This window comes from Camelus ferus, chromosome 17, assembly GCF_009834535.1.
Source record: "Camelus ferus isolate YT-003-E chromosome 17, BCGSAC_Cfer_1.0, whole genome shotgun sequence".
In the NCBI taxonomy this organism is placed as follows: domain Eukaryota; kingdom Metazoa; phylum Chordata; class Mammalia; order Artiodactyla; family Camelidae; genus Camelus; species Camelus ferus.
The window spans coordinates 25,674,548-25,696,507 of NC_045712.1; the positions used below are offsets into that span (position 1 = coordinate 25,674,548).

The window sequence follows — 21,960 nt, forward strand, 5'->3', positions numbered from 1 at the left end:
TTTTCTCAGCAGCCTATGGAGATGATATTCTATCCCAATTTTACTGAGACAGAGAGGTTAAAGGCCTTACTTAAGATCACATTAGGATGGGAGGGTTCCAGGGGACTCAGTATGGCAGGTTCCTTCCTCAGGCCCAAGTTTCTACTGCTGAGGGTACTCAGTGTTTTCATTGTCCAATCTCATCACACTTGTGCCAGAAATCTTGCCTGTCCTGCCAAAAAGCAAGAACCTACAGTGGGTAGACGTCACCTCTTGTGACCAGGCACTATTTGAAAGAATAGTTCTTCTTTAGAAAACTCAATATCATTTTCTAATAAGTGCTGGCATTTGCAGTGTGATCTCAGCATGGCAAGTATGTTTTATTTCTTTATTTGATAAAAACAAAATGCCACTCCCAAGCCTAAAACAGAGAAAGAAAAGTATCACTCTGCTCAGGCAGAAGGATAAAATACGCTAGAATTTTTTCCCCCCTGTAATAAAGAAGGCAAAGGGAGGAAGGCAAACATCCAGGGCAGTGCCAGTGCCAAGACAGTTTCACTAAAGACAAGGAAATTGTACGTACTAAAGCATCATGGAAAGAATGAAATTTCTTTTCACTAAGATCAAGAACAATTTCCAGGATCATTCCAAAGTCAACCAACCTGGGTTTTTGGAAGGAGCAGATTTCTCAGCAGCCCTCCATGCAATCATGTAGACCTTGTGTAGAAAAGCCCTTCGCCAACTCCAGGAAGGCCTGACCAGGCCTTCTCCATCCCCCTACGACCAGAAGCTTGCTCACCTACCCTTCACAGAACCTGCTAAACAACAGATAATCACACATCTGGCTCCCTGTCTGAAGCCAACACCCTCAAAAAAGCAGCAGCCACTGGCCTCTATCCCTATCTCACTGAAACCATAAGTACCTCATACATTTTTTTCCAGAGACACATAGGCCTGGGGTCAGGAGAAGAACTGCCTGATGGGTAAGGCAGTTTGATACCAGGGGAGCGCTCCCATATCCAGAACAAATCTGTTTTTTTTTTTTAAACCTGAGTCTCTCTGGCTTCCCCTACCTCATATTTTGGCATTTCACATCTTCAATGAGTTGATTAAAGCCAAAATAAGTTCTTCAGCTTTACTGAGATATAATTGAAAGCCAAAATAAATCTGAAACCCAATTTCACTTACATATAGATTAATCCCATGCTTCCCAGTGGATTCAGAACACGAGAAAGGCCTGGAGGTACTGCCCAGCCTCCTGTGACCAGGCACTCAGTCACCCTTGGGAGCAGCAGGCCTGCATCTCCAAATATGGCCTGAGATCTGCCACAAGAGTGAGCTCAGGCCTGCAAAGGGGTCTAAAAGAATGTTTACCAAGACGTGACAAAACCAGAGGGCAGACCCAGGGGCAAACAAAGCACAAGCACCATCCCTCAGAACTCTCCTGAACAGCAGAGCAGCATGTGAGGAAATGACTGCACGCTAGGCTCCCGGCTCCTCAGCGCCCCGTAACCACAGTAGACTGAACAGAAAGGCCACAGCAGGCCTGCCACTGAAGCGGAGAGCTGTGCCTGTGGGCACAGCCACAAAGGGCCCCATTCTCCCTGGAAGCTCATGGCAGGAGGGGAAAAGGGAGGCCAGGACATTCCTTCACCCCCTCACATAAAGGGAAAGGGCACAGGCAGCTCAGGGCATCAGAGGCCTGCATAAGAAGAAAGCCTGAGCAACCATTTTCCTTTCCAGCTGCATAAATCAAAAAAGGACACCTTCTAAAAAAAAACAAAAAACCAGAAGGGAGACCTGAGATGCCACCTGATGAAATCAGATGGATTAGATGGCCCGCATAGGCATCCTCTCTGGTCAGCAGTGCTCAACCAAAAGAAGAAGAAAAACTCTCAGGGCTTTGAGGGGACAGAGGCCCCCACAGGCCCCGTCAGCCCAGGGTCAGCTCTACAAGCAGAAGAATCAAGTTTTCCTGCTAAGGATTTCTTCCCAGTGCCAAGGAATCCAGTCACTTTTTAAATTACTTTTAAAACTGGAAAAAGCACATGTTCAGACTGGCAAAACAGTATTATAAGTCCATACCGTTGACCCTTTTGACAAAATATCGTGATCTTTCCCAGGTAAGCAGAAGCAACAGCTGATAGCATAATCCAGAGAAGGAAAGAACAAGAAAGGAATTCTACTCTTATCTGTTTGTAACTTTAATGAATTCTATTTTTAGATCTTTAATAAAGAGCTTCTCTTCTAGTCTCCTCCTACCAAATTTCTCTATTCAGGCAATTCAATCTTTCCAACATTGCTCAAATGTCTAAAAATATAAGACACTATTCAGGCATGTTTAACCTAACAGGTAGAGCAAAGTTCTCTACATTTCTTCATTTTCTGTAAGACCCAGAATCCACCTCTGCTCAAGGGCTACTCATCAGGCTGGTCTCCGTTATTTTCAAAAAGTTTTAAATCCAGTAAGCAAGGCTCCCAGGGGTCAGGGCAGATCTGATGCAAAGACAACCTACCAGCCAAAGCAGGAGTATACACAGGACATTTACAACGAGATGTACCTTTTATGAAAGTATTTCATAGTACAGTAAGGGCCCAGAAAATTGGATGGTGTCCCAGGTTCTGATTAATGGCCAAATAAAAAGAAAACACCGTTTGCAATTCCATCATTGACTTTATCATTTTTCTCGGCAAAAACTGGCTAGAAAATCAGCCCGGCCCCTGAAGAACAACTAAGCTAAATAAGAGAGGCATTTATGAAAACCAAGGCAGAACTGGCTCACTTCTGCCATACCATGCCTTGGGAATCTTCTTGAGTAATCCCATATCAACCTCTGGAATGCCCGGGGGAAAGGTTCCCAGCATAGCGAGAGGTAAAACAAAGACAACCATAACATTTGTCAAACCAAGCATCTTCCAGTTCCACTAATCTGTTTCAATACACATATACCAACAATTAGAAAGAACTCTATAAGAGGTGCTTCTCGTTTGTTGATTCCCATACTCCATACACAAAAACTCAACATCTACAGAAATGAAGAGCAAATGCCAATACAGAGGACCATGCTGGGCACTGGCCACTCTTTCCCTGAGATAACACATCCTTCCATGTGCTTCATTCGTTCCTGAGTTCCCCTCAACTGGCACGGTCCCCTATACTTAGGGTATCCAACAGCTGTGACTACCTCAGGATGCATCTGTGGCTGCACACACCTGCAATGGGAGGAAATATCGAGTATGGGCCTCCATGTGACTATAAAAATTGCATACCCACGCAAGTCATACAAAAGGGACTAGGGAAAACATACACAGTGTTTAAAAATAAAAATCAATACATAGAATGTCTATTTTTAAATGTTAAAAAAAAAACCACAATCAATACAAATCTGCCTTACTTGATTTTATAGATGTGCTCCTGCAAAACTGTAAGTCACATCTCACTTTCATCAAAAGTTTTATATTTTTATATTTTATATGGTGATAAGAAAAAATTTTTTAAAAACTTTATGCAGAAAGATGTTAACTGCAACATAACCTATTATAACCAAAGTAAGATTAACAACCATCTAAGCACTGGGGATAGGTTAACCATCAGAAATGTTATACATATAGAGCAATGATCATGCTATAATGCTAGGAGGGTAAAAACAGGACAATAAATTTATTCTCTAACCTAAACTCAGTAAAAGTGCTGCCCAAGGTCCAACTCTGGAGGACACCCAGGAATCAGGAAATAATGACTGCTCCTAGGGAGGGGAAGCAGGCACTTGGGCAACATTTCTTTCCCCTGTACAATCCTTTAGAACCTTATGAGTTTGTACCACGTGTTAGCATTTTCTAGTTAAAGAAAGAATAAAGTTGGGGAGACAAGGGATTTTTTCCTTTCTACTTTTATCTTCCACATTTCTTATTTTAAATATATGTATTATTTAATATAGCTCTTCCTCCACCATAGTGTTTTAAAATTCCGTTTTCATTTTGCCAAGTATGTGATTATCCATCGTTTTGTTTTGCAGAAATCTCCCTTTCAAGTACCTTACCTCACCTTCTAGTGCTAGGCTGCTTTAAAAGCTTTATCTTCCTGGAGAGCAGAGGCCCTGCAGGAAAAGAAGGAACCAATGTTGGTGAATGCTCACAACTGAAATAGAATTACATACACCACAATGACCAACTCCAAAGGAAGTGGGAAATGCCATTCAGTCTCCTGCCAACCAGTCACCCTTTATGTCAAAGGGTGGTAAAGAAAACAAAATGTTTTCTGTAGAGTCCATCCAGGACCAAAAATTATAAACACTTCCAAAGATATAAAATTAATTCCAGTGTCTAAAATTTAGACAGTAGTATTTTCAAAAACAATTAGCTCAAGAAGGTATAACTGAGAAGCAAAACCTCAACGCTATTAAATGCACTCCATGATGTGTAGGATAAAGACACTCAGTGATAAAACTGATTTTTTATATTTATCTGATTATTCCCACTAGAATCCTACTTTTAAAATATAAATATAAATTAAGTCAACATACTGCAAAATTTTCATTCAGATTTACTTCGCTCCAACAGAACACAGAACAGCTTCACCAACTGAGACACCCTCAGTTTATGACCCTGTACCACTGCATCCCATCCATCTTTCCACCCAGGCCCCAGAGCAAGGCTAAGAAAATGCTTAGCTATCAAACCTAAGAAATAGGAAAATAGGAAACCCTATTCATTAAGGCTAAATTAAGCCCTCTGGCTGTTGTAGTTTTGTAAACTACTCTAGAATCCTATTTATAGAAATTGCTATCTGAGCAGTTATTACTAATGATCAGAGTGAAGAGGGACAGTCAAAAGGCAAAGCAGGTTATGCAACTCATAGGAAGACTGCTTTAAATTAATACCCAAAGGCATGAGCACACAAACACCCACTGGGAAATGACAAGATTAATCACTCATATATTCAAAACCACCATCACCTTACTCCAGGACTGGAGAGTCAACACAGGAAGAGCAGAGAAAGATGGGGGCTTAACAAGCAACAGCACAATAAGCAAAGTCACAGAAACACTCTTTAACATGGAAGGAGAAAACTTACTCCAGAAAAGGAGAGAGAAATCCTTGACCAATACACAGGACACATTGAAGACCATATTATCTGAATTTATTCTCACTTTTAGTGCCTTTAAGGTTCAATACTCTAGCCCCCATTTGGGTCCCTTCTGATATTCACACCAGCATGTCTTACTTCTTTGATACTCTGAAAGCCCCCAGCCTCCAAGCAGTCACACTCTACAGTGGCTCAAATCTAAACAACACACCCTGGAACCTGGATATTGAATCAAACCTCTCATTACTGACTTCTTACACTGGCTAGAAAAAAACTCATGAGACCTCACTCTTATTCTTGCCCATCCACAAAATGGGTCTATTCCCACTTGCCATTCCACTAGGCTAGTTATGTGCCTCTTATTAAGGCTATGACCAAAACCACTCAACTCAAAAAGGCAGGTACAGGTAAAGGGGCTCCAACTTCACACCATCACGGGCCACCTTTAGTTTGCCTTGCACATGTCAAATCTGTGAGATAATGGCAATTCTTTCAATGAATCCAGTCTAAAGCTGTATGACCCCTGCCATGATTCTGAGTCTCCAAAACATCAAGCATTTTAAAATTCACTGTTCCATTACCTACCAAGTGAATCAACAAGTCGTGCTCTCTCTTTCATAAGTTTATCTTTGCCTATCTGCCACAGAGACTGAATGAAGACTTCCCCATTTCCTGCAGTCTAGGGGCCCCTCTTTATTTCAAGTCCCTCAAGTCCCCACCAGTCCTTGGCTGATACTGCCTTACATCCTCATCTTTTCATTGTGACCTCCTGCCCCTTCCCTTCAAAGGTAGACCCCACTGGTACCAGCACCATTTAGGTCCCTAACATCTGCTGAACTAACTCATCTTGAACCTTCTTTCTCTCTCTCCACTCCTCTCCTGACCACTGTTCTTATTCAGGTCCACTGTCTCCCCACTGGACCACAGCAGGAACCAACCTGCCTCCAGTCCAGCCCAGCCTCCACACACTGCAGGCTCACTTCTGAAAACCCAGAGCTGATCCCACCACAGCTGTGTTTCAAGACCTTCAAGGTTCCCTGTTCCTACATAACACCAAACTCACGCATGTGGCATTCTGACTCCAAATCAACCTTCCAGAACATACAGAAAAGGTGCCCAGTCTTTTCCTTCACATTCCTTTCCTCTGCTCACCTCTTTCTTCCACAGAATTGTGACCGTCTTGCCACACTCCTTCACCGACCAAACCACTAACCCTTCTTGAAAGTCTAGCTCGAATGCAGTTCTCCCCTAAAGTCTGCTCTCTCTAGCCTAGGACCCGAGTTCCTTGGCTTACTTCAGCATGATGCCCAGAGCAATAGTACAGGCTTCAAGAAGGCTGTGACAAACCCTAGGTTTCTGAAAACGGTCCTTCACAGCATGTTCCTGGAATTCCATGTGGGATCGTTGATCACCTCCCCATACTGTCCTGGCATTCTGCCCGCCACCAGATACCTGGGTTTGGTCTTTGCCAGAGAAGGACCCAACTAAGGCCACCAATATTGGTTTGATGCAACACAAACGCAGGTGGCTATGGGCAAATGTTCAATCTGGGTTCAAATCCTGATTCTGCCACATGGCAGTTGTGTGACCTTGGGAACATTCCTTCATCTGTGACTCAGCTTGCTAAGTCACTATAAAGGGTTCTCATAAGCATTAGCAATGGTGCATGTAGAGCAGAAAACACAGAAGGCCCTTGACTGTGGCTTATGTAGGCCCACTGCATCACTGACCCCCCAGCACAGGAAAGGCTGGAACAACTGTGAGGTAAAGGACTGAACATGCTCTCATCTGCCTCAACAAGGATGAACACACATCTACTCTCAGGGTTTAAAATACTAGTCCCGCCCAAGAAGAAACACAATGCCCCCAGTTCAAGTGAGAAGTAAAGTTGTTTAAGGTTTTTAACAATCAAATGCCATGCTTATCCTTTTATAAACAACAATTCCAGCCTAAGTGGTCCCAGGGTCCCTCCAAAACCCACCATTTTCAGTGTCTGAGACACCAGCAAACTTGCAGGAAAGGTGGTTTAAATCCTTGGTCATGCTAAATCTTCTGGCCCACATATTCCTGAATGCAGTCTCTTCCCCCACCACAGCTTAGTAGCCCCTTTGCTCAAACTTTTTCAACCAGTCTCTGAGCTGGCTCCTCCTCCCTCATCTTTCCTTCCATTGGCTGACCTCACAGTCAACAGTCCATATCCCATCCCCTCCCTGCCATTATCTGTGTGGCCACCAATAAGATCTCTTAAACATAGGTCTGGATGGTGCCACTCCACTAATGCAAAGCCTTCCCAGACTCCTACACCTTGAGTATGAAGTTTGAACTCCTAAGTAGAAGGAAGGCGTGGGGCTTCCACCTGTCAAGCTGAAGGACTCACAGGTGCTATTCTAGGCACTCATATACATGTGGTTCCCTGTGTCCAGAGCTTGCTGTCCCCCAGCTAACTTCTGCTGGCCCTGCAAACCTCAGCTCAGGAATTCCCTTTCTCCTCAGACTCTCAAAGCACCATGTGAGCACACTTAGAGAGCAGACACTATTAATCACAGGCTCCCATCCCCTACTGTCCACCAAACTGAGTTCCTTAAAGGCAGAACCAGCCTCTTTCGTGAGTCCCCTGGACCTACCACAGAATTTGGTAAGTAGTGAAGCCAAATATTTGTTAAATAAATGAATGCATTTTGCCATATCAACTTTTAAGAACAGTGAAGACTTGCCCTCTACCTCTTTCAACACAGGTACACAAGGTTTCATGTTCCAACCAAACGTTTCTTTCCTATACAGTACTGCTCACTCAGACTTTCCATACAGTATCCCACAGGCCTTTAACAGGCTCACACTATGCATCCAACTCCCTCCTCAAATCTGATTTCTCCAAGAAATGGCTCCTTAGCCTCCTTTAAGCATGCAGGCCAGGAGCTCTTATTCCTTGACTCAAAGGCAAACAAAGTTCAACTTCATATTCAAACTATGCCGCCAATGTCGAATTCTTTTTTTTTAAAAAGGACATTCTAAAATTAGGTCTCTGAACCCTAAGCACAGAACAACCTGATAAAGTTACTACATCCCATCTACACCAAACTCCAAAACACCTGGTAGCACATCCAACTCTTTATCTGGACTTCTGTCCTATAAACACCACCCTCCCTGCAGAGCCTGGCTTCCATGCCAGGAATCATGTCTACTCACTTATTTAGGGAAACAGCAGGCCAGGCTCTTAAGTTAGAACTCTAGGCTAAACCCGTGCTGTCCTAGACTGTAGCTCTCACCAAGACAAAACTTCATGCTCACTATTAATACTAATTCCAAAGTAATCTAAAAGTTTCTCAAGTCACAGAGATTTAAAAATGCATTTTAAATTAGTAGTTGAGTTTGAAATTAATTTGGAATTTATGGCATAAAGATTCTAAACCAAGAGAGCATTTTAGAGACGTTTTCTAAATATAACCGTGGGTGAATATGGTTTTCTAAACACCAAGTGAAAAGGTAGTAGCCGGCTTCCAAAGAAGCCCAAGTGTGTATGTATGTGGAGAGGTGACCCCAAGGCTCTGAGCGGCTGAGGACCCAAAGGCTGCGGCGCCCTTCCTCGCCTCCTGCGGGGGCTCAATGCCCCATCCTCAGGCTCCGGCCAAACTGGGCCGCGCTACCCTCTTCGGAAGCCCGGGAGGCGGCCCGCAGGCCGCACATGCCCGCGGCAGACGCGCAGGCCCCGCGTTCCCGGGAGCGCGGGCCGGGCTGAGGCCTGGCCCATCGCCGCGGCGCGCAGCCCCGACCCGGACGCCGATGCCCCAAGCCTTCGCCTAAACGGCCGAGAGCAAGGGGGCGGCTCTGCCCGGGCCGCGCCGCGCCTCACCCGCAAGGACGTCCGCGACCGTGTCCCCACCCCGGGCCAAATAGCGAGCAGCAGCAGGTGTTCCTAGGGAGGCTCGGGCGGCGACGGTCATGGGGCCCTGGGCTGCCAGGCTCGGCGGCAGGAGACAGGCGGCGCACTCACCGAGCGCCTGTGGGCGGGCCGCGGCAGGTGCTCGCTCTTCCCGGTCGCTAGACGCCGCCGCTGCACCCCGGGGACTCGGCGCGAAGCCGCCGCCACTGCTGCTGCCGCCGAGCCCGAGGAGCGCGAGCGCCGCACCGCAGCCTCCGCGCGAGCACGTACCGGGCGGTGAGAGGGCGCCGAGCGCGAGGGCGGGGCGCGCGGCCGGAGCCTAGCAACCCCCTGACACGCGAGTGCCGCAGCCAATCCCTCAGCCAGCTCCGCGCGGCGCCGACCGGCAGTCCTCGCGACGCCCGCTTCTGCCTGCGTCGGCCGCCCCGCAGCGCGCCGCACCCGCGCATAGGTCCCGCCCCCGCCCGCGCCGCTTTGCTCATTGGTCCGCCACGCCCCCGCCCGAAAGGACACGCCCCATCCTGGAAATCCCGCCCCGCGGCCCGCCAGGTTCGTCCCCGGGACACGCCCCGGCCCATCTCGGTCGCTCTGAGCGCTTGGGACTGGAAGTGGGGGAGGGGCGCCCCGCCCAACCTCAGGCATTTGGGTCTTTGACAGGCATCCAACCAACCCGGGTGGTCAGGCTCGAGAACTGGCCCGGCCACAACTGGCCACCCATCGATTGCCTTCAGCCGTCCTGATTTCCCTCGAACACAAATCAGGAGGTATTTCTAAGCCAAAAAAAGATCAGGAAGCGTCCTCTAAATTGCGAAGGATCGTGGCCATGTTGTCCGATTCTTATACTGATGAGGAAACTGAGGCAAAGACTGGACGGGCAGGAAGCGGGCCTGTCCCCCAGCAGGCGGGGGCGTCCGGGAAGCGCCTCTGGCCTGACCCTCGTCCCCTCCTCCTGCCCTGAACACCCGGAATCTGAAGCCTCCTCAGGCGCCAGAAATAGCTCTGACCCGCTGGCACTGGTCACTCACCCGAGGCCCGCATTCTTGCAGAGGGTGGGGGGAATAAAGAGGTGGGGGGTTATTGCTAAGGTCTGTCTCCCTTCAGAAAGGCTCTTGTCTTCCTAAAAGTGCTCTCATCTCCCCAGGGCTTACCTAGACCCCCCCCCCAATCTCAAAGCCCCAGATCTGACAGTTACTGGACCTGAACAGTTACTGGATGGGTCTGGGGATGGGACCCATGGTGGGCTCTGTTCCCCAAGCCCTGTTTAGGATTTGTCCACTCTCTTCTGGGCCTGTGGCCAGGCTGGAATTCTAGGCCCGCGCTCTTGTCAGTGAGTACATTCTGAACACAGAACTGGCTGCCGCCTGCCAGGGGTTCCTCCCACAATCGAGACAGCTCTGGGTCTCCCCTGCTTTTTCCCCCTCTTCAGGAAGGACTGGGAGAAGAAAATTTCAGAGAGAGCAGAAAGGAATGCCCCATCTCCCAAACATTCACACCTGTTTGTGATTCTTTATATTTAAAAGCATAACGGGGGATGATATAGCTTAAGTGGTAGCATACATGCTTTGCATGCGCAAGATCCTGGGTTCAATCCCAGTACCTCCTCCAAAAAGTAAATAAATACTTCCCCCCTAAAATAAATACCTCCCCCCTAAAAAAACTTTTTTTAAATTTTTTAAAAAACTTGGGTTCCAGACTTCATTCACATAGACCAGAAAAAGAACTAAAAACCAGGAAAAGGGCCCAAATCATGAATTAATGTTAAAAGTAAAAAAAAAATTACTGGCCTCTCAAATCCAGCTCTAAAATTCTGCTGCTTTGAAAAGGCTAAGAATGCAGAAAATTATTTAGGTTTCTAAACAAAATACATTCTTTCATATACTCCTTCAGTTTATGGAGTCTACCACTACCCCCAAATAAACACCAGGCACTGCTTTGCAGCCCCAGGTTCTGCTGGGTAGTTTAATGTCTGACTATATAGTTATAAACATAAAACATATATATATATTTTTTTTCTAAAACAAAAGACAGCAGTGAGTACAGGCCTCATGAGGCACTTCCCTCCTACCATCTACACAGAAGCTGCTAGCTGTTCTTTAGTCCTCACTGACCATCCATGGATGCTAGAGTAACTCCTCTTCTTCCTTTTTTAGCACTGGTCTTGTTACACGAGGCACCAAGCCTCAATCTGGCCTCCAAAGTCCCAGCACCCCATGCCCAAGCTTCCCAAGAACTCTGGCCATGGGAAGGTCCCTACCTCAACTAGCTGGTGCCAAAAGGTGAGACAGACCCTTCCTAATCCTAGGAGAAGAGGAGCAGTGTTTGCCTGAAGCCCTTATAGCCACCTTCCAGTCTCTGCCTCTCCCAGTTTGGGACTCAGTTGGAGATGCTGTGGTCCCAGACTGGCTGCAATGCTCTCCCCCTGTCCCAGCCCTCCAGCCTTGGCATATCCACTCCCAGGTCCCCCAGCCCCCTGTACCTTCAGGCTCTAGAAGGCAAGAGGCCTGGTTGGCCAGAATTGGACCAGCCTCTTGGGGGCCTAACCAGCCCCCACTGGAACCCAACCAACCCCCATGGAACCCATAGCAGAGTAAAGAGGGAGGTAGACAGTCTTCATGGGCCCCTAGGATGTGTAGGGGCTAAATCAAGGCTCTGCTACTCCCTGTAGTCCTGAGAGTTGAAGACTTCCCACTCTCATGAAACTCTACAGCCCACCCTTGGGCTAAGCACAAGGTCCCCAGTGACTCACCCTTGGGAGTTATTCTGGAACCCCTGCGGTACCTAGGCCACCCTTGGTCAGGAGTGGTGCTCACAGCCAGTTGGAGAGCACAGCCAAGAGTGAGACCCAGGGCACACCCAAGAACAGCTGCCCGAAGGGCCCACGTGGTATGAGCCCTGGGAGGACTGACTATCAGGAGACTGAGAATGAGGCTCTTCAGTCAGTGACAGTCAGACCTCAATTCTCTTGGCCCTTTAGCCTCCAGTGCTTCCTTCATTTAGACCCCCAGCCAGAGGCTCCAGGAAGATTATCAGATTAAGTTTTTTCTTCCCCACGGAAGTATGAGTCCTTGAGGCCAGATGTGCACCTGCTTGTTCCCACCATTGCAACAGTCACCTGACAGCATGCACATAGTAGAGGCTCAATTTTTGTTTGGGAAAGAAGGAATCAGCGGACACTGCCTGCCTCACTTGTTGGTTGGCAATTAGCCCCAAGGGCCCAAGCCCTGTGTAAGGCCCAAGGCAGATGTCCCAATGCTTACTTGGGGCTGATGTGATTTAAGCTATGGCTTTGGTTCTAGCTCAAATAAAATCCAGCAGACACCTACATAGACCAAACTTTCCTCTGGTCCTAGGGCCTTTTTATTCTGGCATGTTCCCCAAGGAACCAAGGGCCTGGGGCCAGTGCCCAGCCTGAGGGAGGGAGGCTCCTGCTGCTGAGCCTCCCCGAGTCCCGATGGAGAGCAGCATGGGTCAGTGCTGGCTGAGAGTAGAGGCTCCTGACCCAAATGCCAGGCCAGCAGTGGGCTGGCAAGCAGGGCCAGCCAAATCAGGGCAAGGGAGGAGTCCCTTTTGTCTGGATTTAACAGAAGGCAGATTGTCCAGCAGCTCTGGCAGAAAGAAAGGGCTGATAAGTTCATCCGGGAGAAACTGCCAGTAGGCGTGTTTGCTGGTCACGACCAGCCTTCCGACAAGTTAGTTCCCTCCCTTGCAGGGCCCTCCACTCCAGCACTTCCAGCAGACCCCTTCAGACGTGTCTGGCACAGGGCCTTCCTCTAGTCAGCCAGGCAGCAGCTTCTACACCTAGTTCTCCAGAACATGCAGTCCTTTGGGAACAGGAACTCCACAGCAAGGGTGAGGGCTAGTTGAATAAATAAAAGTCCCTCTCCCCAGGTGGACACATATTTCTACTGCCCCCTCGCTCAGCCACATTCCACTCTCTTCTGGCTCTGGGATAAAACAGTCCCCCAAGTCCAACTTTGGGTGATTGTTCTCAAAACACTGAGCTTCTGGCCTTGAGCACTGGACTAAACACCAGATTAGGTCTGGTCTGACCAGGTAGCCAGTGGAAGCAAGCAAAGTAAACGGTCTGTTTGTTAATTCTTTTCAGTCAATGACCAACTAGCCCCTAAACTTCTTGGGGAAACTACCCACACTCTTCTGGTTCAGCCAGATTAAGAGTCCCTTCTCTCGCTCAGTCATATGTCCATGTATGGCTCAGAGGTTGGCCAGAGGCTCCTTCAGGGGCAGAAAGACCTCTTCTCAGAGATGGCCTGAGATCTGGGCCCATCCCTCTCATCAGCCTGGGATCCTCTCAGTGGCCCCTTAGTCAGGTGACATTAACGGGCTACCCAGCAGCACTGCTGTCATGGCTGATGGGTAACCCATTGGAACACTGGAAAGTGTTGGACCTGAGTGGACTGACAGCCTTTGCTCTAGGCTGAGTGACAGAGACAGTCAGGGCCTCTGGGAGCTCCACCTGTGGTCTGGGAAATCCCCAGTAATTCTGGGAGGAATAAGAGGGATCCCTCCAGCCATCTTGTGGGGAGCTAATAAAGGATAAAGCGTGAAGGGAGGGTGGGTTAGCTCAGTGGTAGACTGAGTGCTTTGCAGGCATGAGGTCTTGAGTTCAATGCCCAGTACCTCCATTAAAAAAAAAAAAAAAAAAAAGAGTGAATGTTAGTTTATCAGCCCCAAACCTCCCAGTAGATCCATGTCCATGTGAGGAATAAGCCTCTGTAGGGACCCAGAGCTAAATTCACTGTGTGACCTTACATAAGCTAATTGCCCTCTCTGAGTCTCTCAGCCATCCTCATCATCAAGGGACCTCATGTGATGTATGGGCCTGCTCGCTGTGGGACCTGCCTGCTCACTGAGAATGACAGGTCACTGTATGTGACTGGACCAGTTTGAAACATCCATCAATGGATTGTTAATCCACAGATATTTACTGAGTCTATTATACGCTGGAAACACAGCAAGGGATAAAAGGAATAAGCCCTGCTCTTGTGGAGCCCAAATTCTAGTGTAGCAAGATATATGGTAAATAAACAAGTAAATAAAAGTACAATAATCGGGCATGAGAGGGCTGGGAGGCGCCAGGATCTGCTGTGCTGTACAGCTCTTCAGGAAAGTCCTCTCTCTGAAGACAGAGCCCACAGGAGATAAAGTAGGAAGTCCTGGAGGTTTCGGGGAAATGAGGGGAACCAGCCTAGGGAATGGCCACCACAGTCGGGGCAGAGGAGGGCGTGGCCAGGTCTGAGGAATCTTGGAGGTCAGCATGGCCTGAGCAGTGAATGCAACAGTGAACAAGGGAAGATGAGTGACTGGTAGGAGGCAGGCACTGGAGCTGGATTTAAGCTGGCTCAGGTTTGCCAGAAGGACAGGATCCCAGGAACAAGGGATAGGGAAGCTGAAGGGTGGGAGCAAGGAGGAGGGGAGTGGGGACGGTGCCCTCAGGCCTCATGGAAGGAATGCAGTGGGGTGAGGAATGAGGGGGCAGCAGCTTGGCCCCAGCCCTGGAGCCCCTCCTTTCCCTGGGAGATGGGGAGAGGGGTGGGAGAGCAGGCAGGGGAGGGGGCAGACATAGGGGGCCTGCAGGGGAAGGGCACCAGGCGCTATAGAAGTCAAGTCAGAACAAGCATTTAGAGAGAAAATGTCTCACTTTCCCTGCCTCCACCTTCCACCGGAATGCAGAGGCGGCACCCCCCTCCCCACCTCCAGCCCCAAAGGAGGAAGGACGAGGGGGGCAGGGAAAATGCCTGTGGTGAGAGGAATGGCTGGGGCAGCTCCTGGTCTGTGCTGCAGGTAAGGGCTTTAGGAGAGACCCTGCAGAGCCCACCAGAGCGGGCCTGGCACCAGCTCCCTGAGGAAAGGAAGCCCTTGGGATGGGCCAAGGTGAAGTGGGGAGAAAGAGTAGAGAAGGAGGGGGAATATCCTGGTCCAAGACAGGTTCTAGGGTGCTCCTCCCACCCGACTCCCCTGGGCTGCTGTTAGACACAGGCTTGCTGGAAGCCCTCAGGAGAAATTGAGTGTCACCTGCAGGCACATGGGACCTCAGCCAGCTGTCCCATCCATCCCCCTCCTGCTCACTGCTCAGGGCTGGTAACCTTCAAAGGTCTCTCCCTGCAGCTGCCAGTTAGCCAGAATGGATCAAAGTCCTGGCTGGGGTCACCCGTGAATGGGCAGAAGAGCTCTGTGTTCATCAGATGAGTTCAGTAGGCTGAACCTGACAAGGGATGTCAGGGACCCCAGGGACCAGGAAGGCCTGGAACAGGAAGGACTGAGGTCCTAAGGACTCAGGACCAGCCCTGGCCCTGGAGGTAAGAGAGACCCCAGCTTGAAGCCAAGGTTCTGGATCTCTGTGTGTGGGCATGACTGGCTGCAAACATGGTCGTGGCTGTTTGCAGAGGCACTGACATGTCCTAAGGGCCATACAAAGACCCATTCATGATTCGTGGAGAATTTTTACAGAAAAGTTGAAAAAAACCATTTTGTCTCTTCCTCCCCCACCCATCTCTGTGCCCTCAAGCACATGTGGGAATGTGGCAGCTGGCATGACACCAAGGTGGGGACATCAAGGTAGAGGGAAGGCTGCTCCAGAAGAGGATAGCCTGGGCCTCAAAGCCAGGGCCCAGGAGCTGCTCCCCCAAGTTTGGGGCCTCAGGAAGGAAGCTGGCGTTGGCTGATCCCCTGCCCTCCCTCTGCCTGAAACCTCCTTGTGCTCACCCTGCTGGCTGGGACCCTTGGCAGCTGGTTCAGTGGCAGCGGTGCTGAGTTGGGCAAAGAAGTGGCAGCCCACAGGCCTCCTTACTGCACCTACAACCACTGGGACCAGCCTCACTCCCAGTAGGTTCCCTCAATTCCCCAGTTCACAGGAGGCAGGCCCTGGGGGAGTCCCAGGCCTACTTGCTCTTATAGTGGGCAGCCCAGGTTTGAGGCCCCAAGGGCTGGATGCACACAGGCAGGGGCCCTGGCGCCTGCCTCTGACTGACTGGGACCTTGGGCAAACCATTTTCCCTGCCTGACCCTATGGGCCAGAGCTTTCCAAAAGGTGCCGGGTTATTTACTTTCCTTCCCAGAAGGGCCAGGACACAGGTGCAGATAAGGAGCTGAGGAGCTGGGGAGAGGGAAAAAAAAACCCCAGGGACTAGTGCGGGGGGAGGGCTCTAGAAGGATCCTGAGAGAGGCAGTGCAGCCCAGGGGGATGGCCTTTGGAGGAACCACCAGAAGGGGGAAGAGAGCACTTGCTCCCTCGCTAGCCCCCCATTCCTCATCCCATCTTTTCCTTCCCAGAGGAATTCTGGTTGCCTGTGAAAGCACTGGAGCCAGGCTGGCCCCTTGGCAGCAGATGCTGCCCCTCCCCTGCTGCCCTCCCACCCCCACTGGCTCTCGACCTCCATTCCCACGGCCCAGCAGCCAGGGGGCTTCTTCACCTGCTGCTGTCCTGGTTCCCTCCCTCTTCCGGGCCAGCAGCTGTTCCCAGACAGCTGGATCAGAGGGGACACTGCCTCCTGCTGAACTGCCATGACCTCCTCCTCCCCTGCCCGATGGCCCTGCTGGCCCACCCACAGCCCTGCCTTTCAGATGTCCTTGACTTCAAATCTTGGAAACCCAGCACAGCTGTGGGTTGTCTGCACTCTCACAAGGGGTAACAGCTGCTGCTGCTCCCAGCCTCCTCCAGGGCCAAGATGCCCTTCCCTCCTGTTAGCTGAGGGTGAAGTGCCAGCCCTTACCCTGTACATCCTCCTCGTTTTATTGGGCTTTGGTCTTCTGAGCCCCTAAAACCACTGCAGCCTGCAGGGAGGAGAGGCCATGCAGCCCTGTCCTCTGCTGACCCAGTATTGGTGCAGCAGCAGCCAAAGCTAACTTTCAAACCCAAATCTACCTGTGATCCCACCCTGCTCAGTGTTCTGCTTGACCTCCCACTGCCACTGTCTGGGAACAAGGACTCCTCATTCACCCTGACCTGCCCAGCTTAGTTACCTGCCCTCTACTCTACCCCCTGCCCCCCAACATTCCATCCTTCACTTCTCTCAATACCTACCCACACATCTTGACCCTAGGTTTTTTTTTTTTTTTTTTTTGCATAAACCCTCAGCTACGTGGAACCTTTTTAAGTTCCTACACAGGCATCTGCCAGCTCACCTCAAGCCTTTCAAGCCTTCCCACATGGGACACTTCTGCCCACAGCATTCTTTTCCCACTGGGCCGACTTCATTCCTGCTCATTCCCCGTTCAGTTTCTGGCTTGGGCACTGTGTCCCTGCTCTGGATCTTTGTTTAGTATTATGTCTCATTTAGAGTTTATGCCTAGGACAGATTGGAGGATCTGTGTCTGGCTATTCCTCCATCCTGGGAACCTCTAGCACCTGAGACAGAGCATAGCACTTAGGTACCCAATCAAATGGAAGGAATGAATGAACATTTGAAAATGAGGCTTCTTGGAGTCTGAAGTCTGTGTAGGAGATCTGTACCCTTCTGGAGAGACCTCCCAGAGAGTCCAATTTGCATTTTGGAGCCCAATCCTCATAAACCAACATAACTTCAGGGACTGCCAGCCTCCTGAAGAATAAATTTAAGCACCACCCTATATCCCCCTGGGCAATAGGAACCTGCCCTGGACTGGTCAAGGCTCACTAGTCTCATCCCCTCCCCTCAACTCACCTATGCGGGCCCCTTCTCCTCCACCTACCCAAGCCCTGCCTATTCCACTCAAGAACAATATGCAGAATTCTTCTCAGCATCTGACTCCGTACTGTTTCTAGGAGACCTCAAGCTCTTGGAGGGCAAAGGTTGCCCTCGATTATAACAGCTACCATCACTGAGCTCTGTCCTGCACCCTGGATACACAAATTTCACTTTGCTTCCCAACAACCCTCTGAAGCAGTTATTATTGGCTCCACGTTACAGATGAGGAAACTGAGGCACGAGGGTAAAGTCACTTAGCAGAGGTCACATAGCCAGGAAATGACCAAGCTGAAGATCTGGGTTCATCTTCATAGCCTTCACTGTGGCTGGCCCAGAGTAAGGGACTCCACTGATGCTTGTTGAATAAGTGAATAAATGGACGTGGTTGCATCAAAATTTCAACTACCAGGACTCATCCACGCCTGAGTCCCGGATACAGAGGCGTTGGGCTTATAAGAGGGGCTTCCAGATTTGAGAGAAACAGGGCCAGGTCTCTGTCTCCTTCTCTTTTTGTTCACATGGCTGGTGGCCACCCTGGCCTCACCTTGGTGGGGTCTTGACACTTGCTGATTGTGGGAATAGTCAGGGACCAGTGAGGGAGGGAAGAGGCTGCAGGAACCTCAGTGAGGAAGAAAAGGCAGGTAGCTCCAGGTCAGCCAGCCCCTTTCAAAGAGCAAAGAGGCCTGGGGCCAGTGTTTGGACAGAGGTGTCCTCAGGGTGGCATTCTTCAGATCCTGACTGTTAAAGGGTAAGGAACTGGGTGAAGGGCAGGGAAACAATCAAATCAAATCCGAAAGCCCTTTTCTGAGCAACTACTCTGTTCCCAGACACACAAAAAGGCCAGTTTGGAGAACTAGAAGTCATAGTTAGGAAAACAGAGGAGCCTGTGTTTCAGCTCCTCCCAGGGAGAGCTGTACCAGGAAACAAGGAGGTGTGTGGGGAGGACTCAGGCAGCCTGGCCTAGTCTGAGGAAGCCACCTGGAGGAGGGGGGTCACTAAAGCTGGGTCTTTGCGGAGAGGAGCAGCTAAGGTTCCTGCTGGCTTGAGGAACTCCCTGGAAGGGCTCAGCAGTAGCAGAGCCTGTGCAGGCCTGACCAGACGGACAAGAATGGGGCAAAGGTGACTGCCTGAGTGGGCTCTGACTAGGCATCCCAGACTTTGCTGGAACTTGCCTGATGACTCTAAGCAGAATGGTCTGGAGTGGGGGCCAAGCAGGGGGAACTCAGGGAAGGAGGTTGGGAACAGACAAGATAAGCCAGCTGAGCAGCCTCCTGCTGGTCCTGCATTGCCCAATGCTACAGTCATCTCGTTCCAGATTCCTTTCATAATGGGATAAAATGTACCAACAGTAAGGCCCAGAATGGGGCCTGGTGGGGTCCAGTGACTTCAGTGGCAGGACAGTGGGTCCTGGGAAAGCCAGTGAAACACAAACATTCCTGGCTCTCTGTCCCCAACAGCTGCAGGAAGCTGCTTCAAGTCCCAGCTGTACCCAGCAGCCCCCAAGGACCAGAGAAAGTCTTATTCCCTGCTACCTCCTTGATTGGACACACACGCTCCTGGATGGGAGCTGCTGAGTACTCCGTGGCAGAGATGGTGGGGCTGTCAGCTGACATTTGGGAAGACAGCACAGAGCCTGTCTGGAAACCAACTCTGAGAAGGAGGTACCATGGATTTCATGCCCTGTGGCAGGGTCCCCAGCCTTCCTTACCTCCATCATCTGAAGAAGCTATTGGCACCTTTCCTAGACAAACACTCCCTACACACACAACTTTGCCTATAATTTACAAGGGTCCCAAACATCCTGTTGTACTTGCAGGGACTCCAAGCTAGAAGCCCCTGCAGTGTGCTAAAGGTCCAAGAATTCCAGTCTGGTTTTGCCCCAGTTGGCTAAGCCTTGGGGCCAGCTCCTGGCCATCATGACTTGCATTGCCTTCTTGAGCCTGAGGGTTTGGGCTAGGGGAGCCTCCAGGGGCCCATCTGCCCTACTGCCTCCTTGGAGCTACTTCACATCATCCTATTGGAGATGGTATAAAAGATAGATCGGCTTCAAACCCTGCTGAGAATCCAGACCTGTACTCGCCAGAGCTGGGCTGTTATACTTACACTAGGGACCCCCTGATTCCCAGAAGCATCTGCTGCCCCCCTGCCTCCTGCCCATCCAGATGGGACTGGCTGCCAACCTGTGGGCCTCAGGGAGCTTTTGAATCTCTGGACTCTCATTCACACACGCCCTTCAACACACCTTTTGGGTTTTTGTTTGGCTCGGTTTGTTTTTTTTCATTTATCGGCTCTATCAGTTATTCACCACATTTATTGAGCACATTTACGTACCAGGCCTTAAGCTAAGCATAGCCCAAGTCCAAATTATGCCCAGACTTCTGGGTCCTTCCCAAATCTCACACCCTCCCAAACTTCACTGCCCACCCAAGACAGCCCTCCCAAATGGTTCATCTTGAAACCGAATTCCTCTTATGCTCATTTTGCCTAGTATGGCCACCTCTAGGCAGAGCCTGGCCTGTTAGTCATGTTCTTGCCACCTCTTGCTGCCAGCCAGCAACTCTGAACCTACAGTTAAGAAATGAGGAAAGAAATATTGCCTACCCTAGGAGCCAGGAGGCTTTTAACAAAGGGCCTGGCTGAATCCTGGCAAGAGTATGTTGGTCTATTTATTTTAGACGATAACTTTTGTATTTTGGGTTTTGCTCAGAGTACTTATCACTACTGGACATTGTATGTAAACTGATTTGTCTTGTCTCCTCCACTAGAATGAAAACTCTGTAAGACCAGAGACTTTTGTTTACTGCAGTATGTCCATGTGAAAAAAGTACTCAGTAAATATTTATAAAATGAAAAAAATTCATGGAGTTGAGACCAGATTTTATATACAACATGATTTCCTTCTGCCAGGATCGAACACCTATATGGCCACTCTTCAGCAGTATGGCCTTGGGCCATTTATTTAATTTTTCCACTAATTTCTTACCTGTGATATTAGAATAATTGTGATTTGTATCTTGAAGGGGAGTGGGATGAGGGAAGAACACAAGCGTAAAGAGAACAATGCCTGGCATAGAGTGAACGCTAAGTAAATGTTAGTGGTTATTATCATTGTTGCTATTATTATTCTGCTTTGTTCATTCAACATAGCTAGGAGATTTCCCCACCTGGATCAGAAACTTGATTGTTCTTGGAGACGCATTATGACAAAGGTGCCATTCATTTCGTATAAGTTTATATATTGACTCTTTCTGGATCCCCAAACATTATGAGTAAGAGCAGCTTGTGTGTGTGAGTGTGTGTGTGAATGTATGTGAGTGTGTGTGTGTATGTGTGTGTGCAGTGCATATGTGTGTACAGTGCACTCTTGGGGGAGACTGGCTTTCATCATGTTCTCAAAAGGTCTACGCCCAACAGAAGTTAAGAAGGACTGGGCAGAGGGCCTGCCTGTAGGAGACTTTGAGGCAGCCATTCCCAGAGTCCAGGTGTAGACCATGCCAAAGGGAGCCTGGCACGGTCTCCTTGGTTTTGATTACTGATGGAATTCTTGATATGATCATTGCTTTGGTAATGCTAGGAAATAAGGTCTGGGAAAGATTTCTGGAAAGTTGAGGGTCCAAGACTCAGGTAAGGAATATCATTCCAGGGACCCAGAGCCCACCTCCCACCTACGCTGGCTCCACCAGCCTGAATCCTAGAACCTGATTCTCATGGGCGGGAGACTCTCCATTCCCCAGCAGGTGGCGCTGCTGTCTTGACTATGCCGAGGGTTGCCAGCCAGGAGACGTGTTCTCAGAGGGCTGCGACCTGCTCTAGGGGAGGATGCTGGTAGGGAGGAGTGGAAAGCCTTTCCATTCATTACCAAATTGAGCAAACACTAATTGAATATCTACTATGTGCCAGGCACTGTTCTAGGTGCTGGGGATTTAGCCGGGAACAAGACAAACCAAGTCCTGCTTTTATAGTGTTTACATTTTACAGCTGTGCTGTCAAATATGGTAGCCACTAGCCAAATGCTACTATTGGGCACTGGAAATGTGACTAGTATGAATTGAGAAGTGCTGTAAGTGTGAAATACATACCTCATGTCATGTCAAAAATTTAGTAAAAAATAATGTAAACTATTTAATGTTTTAAATATTGATTTTATATCAATATTTGATGGAAATGATTTTTTTTTGTATTTTGGGTCAAATAAAATATCTTGTTAAAATAATTTAACCTGTTTCTTTGACTTTTTTGACGTAAGTACTAGGAATTTAAAAATTACACATGGGGCTCACATTTGTGGCTTGCATTATATTTCTGTTCTACAGGATGATCAGACAACATGT

The 21,960-nt window shown here is 49.3% G+C and overlaps 1 protein-coding gene and 1 long non-coding RNA gene across 7 annotated transcripts in view; one reads left to right on the forward strand and one right to left on the reverse strand.

Moving 5' to 3' along the window:
• DAG1 (dystroglycan 1) overlaps window positions 1-9,365 on the reverse strand; it is a 52,443-nt gene extending 43,078 nt beyond the window's left edge. Inside the window, exons 1-2 of one of the 6 annotated variants that reach the window (XM_032458506.1) lie at window positions 9,057-9,365; window positions 4,025-4,076 (exon numbers count right to left, since the gene is read on the reverse strand). The gene's annotated coding sequence lies outside the window, so the exon portion shown is untranslated. Of the gene's footprint in view, window positions 1-4,019; window positions 4,077-9,056 lie in introns of all 6 variants that reach the window. The other 5 variants (XM_032458507.1, XM_032458509.1, XM_032458510.1 and 2 more) reach the window with 5 other exon arrangements.
• Window positions 2,429-20,674, forward strand: LOC116657151. Its single transcript, XR_004312176.1, has 3 exons — window positions 2,429-2,509; window positions 9,759-9,762; window positions 20,664-20,674. It is a non-coding gene; the product is annotated as an uncharacterized LOC116657151 (long non-coding RNA).
• Window positions 20,675-21,960: the final 1,286 nt, after the last annotated feature.